The sequence below is a fragment of the Arvicanthis niloticus genome, chromosome 18, assembly GCF_011762505.2.
Source record: "Arvicanthis niloticus isolate mArvNil1 chromosome 18, mArvNil1.pat.X, whole genome shotgun sequence".
Lineage (NCBI taxonomy): Eukaryota > Metazoa > Chordata > Mammalia > Rodentia > Muridae > Arvicanthis > Arvicanthis niloticus.
Window position 1 is genome coordinate 5,640,978 of NC_047675.1, and position 8,510 is coordinate 5,649,487.

Consider the following 8,510-nt stretch of genomic DNA (forward strand, 5'->3'; position numbering starts at 1 on the left):
TATGAGGCAGGAGACTCGGAAGTACAAGGTCACTCTTGTCTACTTGAGACATTTCAACAAAGGTTATATATACATTTACATATATATGGATATGTATATATCCATAAAAATGTGTTTATAGCTAAGCATTTAATATTTTATATTTTATTGCATATTTATATTACATTAAATATAGAATATGTATATTGGATTGTATATAAAATTAATACATTATGTTATAATTATTTATATATATATTACAATGTATATATTAGATGTTATATGTTTATATATAAATATATGCTATATTTATAGCATATTAAATATATTTATATTATTGTTTAATATATACATATAAATGAAATATATAAAAATCATATATAATATACATATATAAATATATAAATAATATAAATCTAACAAGCCTCCAGACCTTAGCACAATAGACTCCATGATGGAAATACCATTCAGGCTTTGGAACCCAGCATAGAAACAGCACTACCTACTAAAACTAAAGACCTAATGCACTGAAGTTCATAACTCTGGGAAAATCCCTAAAAGTACTAACCTTGCTTTTTGGCTTCTGTAGTTCCACTTCTGGCTGTTTATGTTAACTGAATGTGGCTTCTGTGTTTAAAAGCTCAACCGGAGAAAGGCTCAGTGGTACCCTAGGATCCTGGACACACAGCATAGTCGCCACAAAGTTAATAAAGACTTTCCATTGGCTGAAACCCACGGTCAAGCAGTCTTCTCTGGTGGATACCCCACAACCGGAGCAGATAATTAGATTTTCCCATGTTCAAATACTTAAACTGCAGCAAGAGGACATCCTGATGTGTTTCAAATTTCAGTGGCAAATAAATAAATGTGAAGAAATTTAACTTTTAAAACCATTCATTTTTGCAGTGGGCGATGAATGCCTATAAACCTGCTCTCAAGATGCTCACAAAGATTTTGAATTCTAGGATTCAGAGTCTTTAAGCTTAGATACAGAGACCCTATGCCAATAAACAGCAAACAAAACCAAGGATTGGGTATGCTATTCTGTGATAAACTGCTTGCTTCCCATGTCCACAGTTTTGAATTTTGTCTTCATCACTGCAAAAAAACTGAAACCAAATTCCCCAGGATTCCCAGAGCTGAGTGTTGATAACTATAAGCCAGCCCTGGGGAGTCAGAGGCAGAATCCTGAGTTCCAAGGAACACCATGGCAAGACCCTGTCTCAAAAACCAACAGTAGCAAGAAAATACTTGCTTTGCAGAATGAGAAGAATCAAATTATCTTAAATTTGAAGACTACAGCAAAGTCTTATAATAAAGGCATTTTTTTTCTTTTGACCATTTTCTTGTATACAAAGAGAAAAGACTCCTCCCATAGCTGACAATTACCTAGTGTAACTTCTTTGTATCCTTGCTTAAGAAGTTTTTAAAAAAAGGCCTGGCAGTGGTGACATGTGCCTTTAGTCCCAGCACTCAGGAGGCAAGGAGGCAGGGAGGCAGGGAGGCAGGGAGGCAGGGAGGCAGGGAGGCAGGGAGGCAGGGAGGCAGGGAGGCAGGGAGGCAGGGAGGCAGACAGAGGCAGACAGAGGCAGACAGAGGCAGACAGAGGCAGACAGAGGCAGACAGAGGCAGACAGAGGCAGACAGAGGCAGACAGAGGCAGACAGACAGAGGCAGACAGAGGCAGACAGACAGAGGCAGACAGAGGCAGGCAGAACACCCAGGGCTACCAGAGAAACCCTGTCTAAAAAAGAAAGAAAGAAAGAAAGAAAGAAAGAAAGAAAGAAAGAAAGAAAGAAAGAAAAGAGAAAGAAAGAAAAAAAGAAAGAAAGAAAGAAAGGGAAGTTAAAAAAACCCATGAAGTCAGAAAAAGGGGAGTGTTTGCCAGGTGTACTGACACTGTATTCTTAATCCCAGCACCCAGGAAATAGAGGCAGGGGGAACTTTTGTGAGTCCTTGTCTACATCTCCAGTTCCAGGACAGCCTGTGCTACACAGTGAGTACCCTGTTCCCAGTCTAGAAAAGAAAAGAGTGTTAAGAAAGGATAGGACGGCTCAGGATTCTGTTGATGTTAACGATACACTAGAAACTTCACATAATTATTATTAAAAGGAATGTTAGTGTTAAACATCTTATAAATCCCATGTGTGATAATGACGCTTGTAGACAGGCACTATGGATTCTTCGCTGGCTGTTTTCTACCTTTTATTCCCATTCACCCCCCTGAACCACGGCAAGAAACAGAAATGACCACCAGGATGCGCTGTAGTTCCATAGCAGCGGAATCAGGCTGGGCTTCGAGGTGTTCGTGAGGGTCTGGATAGCTGTGGTTTTTCTGCTTTTGAAGACTGGTGGGAGGAAATATTTCACAAGAAAACCGAAAACACTTTAATGAGGTCCCAAATTTACTGTGATTTAGAGATCGGTTATTCAGGGGGAAAAAAACCCAAATCCAAGGGGGTCTCTGCAGCATTCCTTAGAGAAAAGGGCATTAAACTCAGCTTCGCTGGGTGGAAGGATTTTCCTGCTGGACAAAGAAAAGATTAGACAATCCCGTTGAAAGTTAGTTTCCTATATCATCTAGTTGATGGATAATACTATTTTTAAAAGTTCCAAGATAGGGCATATTTATATATATATAAAAAAACCCTAAAACATAAACACTTGAACTTTTTTTTTCCTCTCAAGCATTTTCCTTCCTTCTCTTTCTTCCAAAATGTCAATGTTTATGAACCAGGGGTTGTGGGAAATGTTACCTAGAACTGGAAAAGCCAGAGTTTGTCTTTGTCCTCCCTGGGGACTTGAGTCTGAGTGCCAGAGGGCAGTGTGTGACTGGAGGGACCTAGTTCTTCCTTCTTGGCACCCTGTAGTGAACTCTTTGAAGTAGAAGAAAATTATGTTTTCTGATTCATATGTGGATGCCTCAAGACCAGCAGTGGCTGCAGGTTTCTGTATATCCTTGTGCTATAAAAACAAGTGTAGTTACAGCGAAAACTGTAACAGAGCCAGTGCCTATGCAAGTGAATGTGGGGGCTCCTCTAAGGTCCACAAACCCGCATTTCTGACTGATATATGAGGATTTGCATAGTGTTTGTTTAGGCCACGACAATGCTCAACAAAGGCAAGACCAAATCATGAAACCTTAGTAAATTGTGGAGCTCATATTTACTTTGACATTTTTTTCTCCCTTTAAGATGATGGGGAAATAAAGATTATTTTTAATCTGAATAGTTTGTTTCCTTTCAAACTGCCAGTTGACAGGGTGTGAGATAGGAGCTAAACCTCAAGCAGGCAGAGTGGGGAGAATCAGGAGATGGAGCTGATACATGAGAGCCACTAGCAAAACAGAAAGGAGGAAAGGAAGAAAACATGAAGGAAGGAAATAAGGAAGACATAGAAACAAAGGTAAAACCGTCTCTCAGATCAAATGCAGACTCTTGCTGTGGTCCCAGCCCCACCCCTGTCTTACATGAGGGCTGTCTCCTTATTCTGTACGCTTACATCTGTAACCCTTTGCCCCTTAAATGTTTAAGTCTCCTGGCATTGACTCACTAATCACTAATCATGATTTTTTTCTTTGTTCTTTATGCTTTAGTATTTTTTTTTAATTTAGCTTGCTTTATTTTTAAATATCCCACCAAAACACTTAACTTGTGTCCAAAAAGCTTGCTATATAAATAACAAGATAAAAATTCATAGAACATTTTATTTTCCTAGGTCAGGAAGTAATTGTCCTGTTTCATTTTTGGAAAAGAATGACAAGAGAATTATTGAGATTAACAAGCAGTTAGAAACTTCTGCTTCTTGGGGAAGCCAAGTCAGAAGCAGTTAGAAGCAGTTAGAAGCAGTTAGAAGCAGTTAGAAGCCTCTGATTCTTGGGGAAGCAAATTGGTCTCCAGAAGACACTCCATTTCCTAAACTCATGGGCTTTCCCCTCCAGTATGATCAGCTCTGTGTGGACAGCTTTCTCTCAGGTGCACAGGCTGCCACTGTTTGCTGTTCCAGTCCCCAACCTTGTTTTCCTCATCTGTAAAGGGGCATGGAAACATTTAGCTAAGGACTGTGGAGACCATGGAATTTGTAACAGATTCAGCCATTAGGGTACCATAATGTCCACTGTGTGGTTTGCTGCTCTGCTTTTTCCTTGTTGATAGAAAACCAAGAAACAAAACACAATTTATCTCTCTAGATACCTTTTTAAGTATCAACATGAAACTTGTGTGAAGTAACTTGTACAGTAGTAGCTAACGCTTCCAATGTGTGCCTCCCTTTGTATATGGGTGGTGGAGCTAGGTTCTAACATGCTGTTCCATAACTAGTCAGCCACTCTGAGAATGAGGACTGACTTATCCCTCACACCCAACAGCTAACAAAGCCAGGGACAAAAACTGCAAGCCTTTGATTATGGTCAGAAGGATGGAGTTTGACTTGAATCTCTGTCCCGTGGGGCAAATAACATTCTGAACTGCCAGCCAGTTTATAAGATTTCTGTAAGCAGGAGGCTTTCCAGTAAAGAACGATGACATAACATTGCCCTCTCCCTTGGGGAGTTAAATCACATGGTTTGTGTTTAATTTAAAAAAAAAAATTGAAGATGTATTTTATATGTGTGATGTGAGTGTTTTGTCTGAATGCATATATGTGCACCACATGTGTGCTCAGTGCCCAGGGAGGTCAGAAGAGATGTCAGATCTAGAGCTGATGTACAGACAGTTACCAGCTGCCATGGTCCTCTGCAAGACCGACTGCTCTTAGCTCTGAACCGTTTCTCTGACCCCTGTTTCAGAGTCACTTCTAAATGTGCTCCACATCTCTGTGTGATCAAGTCTTCTACACTCTGCTCTGTGTGTCAAAGTGATCACAAGGACCTGGGAGCCGGAAGAAAGCCAGAAGGCATCCAGCAACATTCCCAAGGGTCGCACCTTCAGCCCCAGGATGGTTCTCTTCTAACCCAGTCATACACATGCTTAGTAGAATTAGTACTGAAAACAAGTCTCGGAAAGCACATTTGGGAATTCTGTTGGGTAGAGTTTATATGTTAATATTTTGTCCATGTGACTATGTATATTTATGTTTAATTTGTGATTAATTTATCATTATTTAAGGATTTATATAAATCCTATATTTATATGTATTAGAAGATCATAGAATATGGCTTGGTTTTGATATTGTATATCCATGTATGTTTTAAGGATGCGTTTGAAGGTTTTCTATTTCTGTTCAGTCCAAAAATGGAGTTACTACATAAAATTGGATTCTACATTAAGCTGAAAAAGAGCCAACTCCCTTTAGCCAACTACCAATGATATAGTGTGTGAAACTCAAGCAGGGTTAAAAATAGCCCATTTTTCCTAGGAAAGAAAAACCCATATATTCACATTAATGTCGTCTTTTCACGGAGTTGCTTTGGAAGGTTGGACACTTGTTTCGGCCGCTCTGCCGCTGTTCCGGATCTTTAGGGTCTTCTTTTGGAGTTAGTTTTAGTGTTTGCTAAGGAACCCTGTTAACCTTGTGCCCTCAGTCCCAGCACTTGGAAGGCTGAGTCACAAGGACCTTCAGGCCAACCTGGACTATAGACCATGCCTCTGTCTCTGCCTACCCCTCCCCATGTCCACCTGCATCCCCCTTTCCCATGTCCTCTCTTCTCTCTCCTCTCTCATAAATACCCCTGTGTTCACACTCACATGCATATGTGCACACAAAGAAAGAGAAACAAATAACAAAAAGGAAGAAAAGGAAAAGCCAGGTCTGATTATATCAGTCTTCTTCTATTTGGGCTAAGTAGTTGTATCTCTTAACTGGGGTCCAGAGCTGTTTTAAAAATCCATAGCAGTTTGCTGACCACTTATATTGGACACGATTTGTATGTGTAGACAAAGTCAGGTAGACTCGTTCAAATGAAGTGGCACCGTTGGTAGTCCCATCTTTTTAATGTAAATATTTATGGCACAAAATGAGGGTCCTCATAAATAGATAGCTGCAATTATTCAAAAGGAAGCCATTGCGTGCCATTTACCCAGAGTCTGCTGTGTTCAGTTACAGAGTCCAGAAACTTCTGAGGGAAGAATAATTTGAAGTCTTCCATGCCAAGACCAAGTGTGCAATGTCCCTTCAGCCTCCCATGGATTCAGTCAGTGAGTCACTGCAGGGCCTTTGGACATGATTAAAATCTAAGCCAGTCATCATGGTGGAAAGGTAGAAAGACTTCATGGTTCATATTGTGAAGCAGAAGCAGGAAAACAACATGAACTTGTTTGAGGAAGAATCCAGACTTGAAGATAGCAAGATATGAGTAGCAGCCTTTAGAGAGAGGTCAGGATGATCCGCACTGTATTTGTGTCTGGCTATTAGTTTAAAAAGACAGAGATTAGTATTAAGAGAGAAACTAAAATAAACAAAACAAACAAGCCGCCAAGTTCTTTGCTTAATGACCTGCATCAGACCAAATAACACTGGGGGTTGCACAGCAAGTGAGATCCTGGACACAGGCTAAAGGCCCTGAACGGGCTTCAAGAGCTGCATCTTCACAAAGCTGTGCATTGATCCCGTGTAGCAACTGCAGTATCTGAACAAACCTGGGAACTTCAAAAAAGAAATCCCAGTAGCTGCGCTCCTCAGGCCTTGAGTCTGGCAGCATATATGACTCATGATGGGCCAGGAATTTTTCTCTGGAAAGGATTTCTGGAATTGATGTGGCTATCTTTTTTTTTTTTCTTTTAAATGAGTCTGTCTCTTTTAAAATAAAACCTATGAATAATTTATACTGCTGCCAAAGATGACTTGCTTTTATCATTATTAAGTGTCTGGGGATAAACATCACTGGGGCCCTCAGGCTGTGTGACCTTAAGACCGACATGGTCTTGCCAGGTCACTTTCTGGGAAGAATGGTCTCCTCATAGTCTCAGTCCTGACCTGAGGCCCAGCTGGGGTCAGCCTGTTTGGAACTCCATAGAAAGAGTTAACTACACAGAGCAGAATTTCTGGAGTAGATGAAGCAGATGTGTTATCTAAGTCTCGGTAAAATAGTAAAGCAGAAAATTGATGAGATTTTAATGACACCTCCAATTATTTATATAATAAAAGCAGTTGTGTTTTTTCTGTCTTACCTTTCCTTGCTATGGAGGTTAAAACTTTACACAGCTACGCACAGGAAGCCAGCTCTTAAATGAACACCAGATTGTTATGTGAATATTTCATATTTCAGACCAGTTGTCTGAAATAACTAGAATAGTTGATTGGTAGATAGGAGGTCAGTGGTGTCCAGAGTCTAGGGGGTACAATAAGCAGTGTCTATTTAACGGGTCTGAGATACATTATGGGGTGATGGGAAAAACTATGCCACTAGACTAGATGGTTGAAAACATCATGAGGTGTTTAAGCCCATTGAGTTAGATGCTTTAAAATGATTAAAATGGTAAATTATACTTCCGCTATTTATTTTCACTAAACTCGTTCCTCTTAGGTCAATCACAGATGAGGTCCAATCAGAGACATTGATCTTTTGCATGACTTATCAATTTCAGGAGAAGTTCAGTGTATTGAAGGGTCTTCTGGCGTGGCTCGGAACCAGATGACGCAGACACTGTGAATGAAGACCAGGCGAAGCTGGGCTGATCTTGTGGGGAACCGGTGAGGTGATGCTGTGTGTTAACTAGCCTGAGCTTGGGAAGCACTAATGTTTGTGTAAATATTGTTTCTGCTGTGTCTGTAAGGATGAAGTTGTGGACCGAGTAAGTCAGAGTCTCTCCTGATGTGGGTGGGCACTGTTTAATCTGGTCAAGACCGGAAGCAAACCAAAAGGACAAGTAAGAAAGAATTCTTTTTCTCTGTTTGTCCATAGAGTAGAAAAAAAAAATTTTTTTTTAATGCTTTTTGTGTGAATTTTTTTTTTTTAAACAAGTAAGGCCAACAAACCCTTTTCTTAGTGGATATCAACTATGCAAAGTGATGGATCTTATTGTGCTGTTGCTACGAAGGCATGCAGGATCTACCTCTCCATTACACTTTCTGGGTTCTCCCATACTCTCTCTCCTTCTGTATCCCCAACAATCTCTCCTTTACTTTTGTGTCCCCACTTTTAATTTGATATCTAAGAGGAAAACTTATATTAATAAAATTAGAGGTGAATGAAAGGGGATCCCACAATGGAAACAAATAAAATCCCAAAAATACTCTGAGAAATTAAACTCCAGTAAAATTTATTTTGGGTTTTTGAGACAGGGCTTTTTTCTTGGCTGTCCTGGAACTCAGTTTGTAGACCAGGCTGTCCTCTGCCACCCAAGTGCTGGTATATGCCACACTCAGCTTGCAGTATATTTGAAAATTAAGATGTAGAAGCATTTGTAGATTTTTTATTTTTGGTCTACCAAAACTTAGGTGAGAGGGTAAGAACAGCCAATCAATTGCATCGAGCAATGAGCTCACAGCAAGTGCAAGTCCACAAGCCTGGAAGGGTTCACTGCCGAATTCTATTAGTCCTTTGAAGAAGAGTTTTAACAATGTTGTTCAAACTATTCCATAAAATAACCCCTA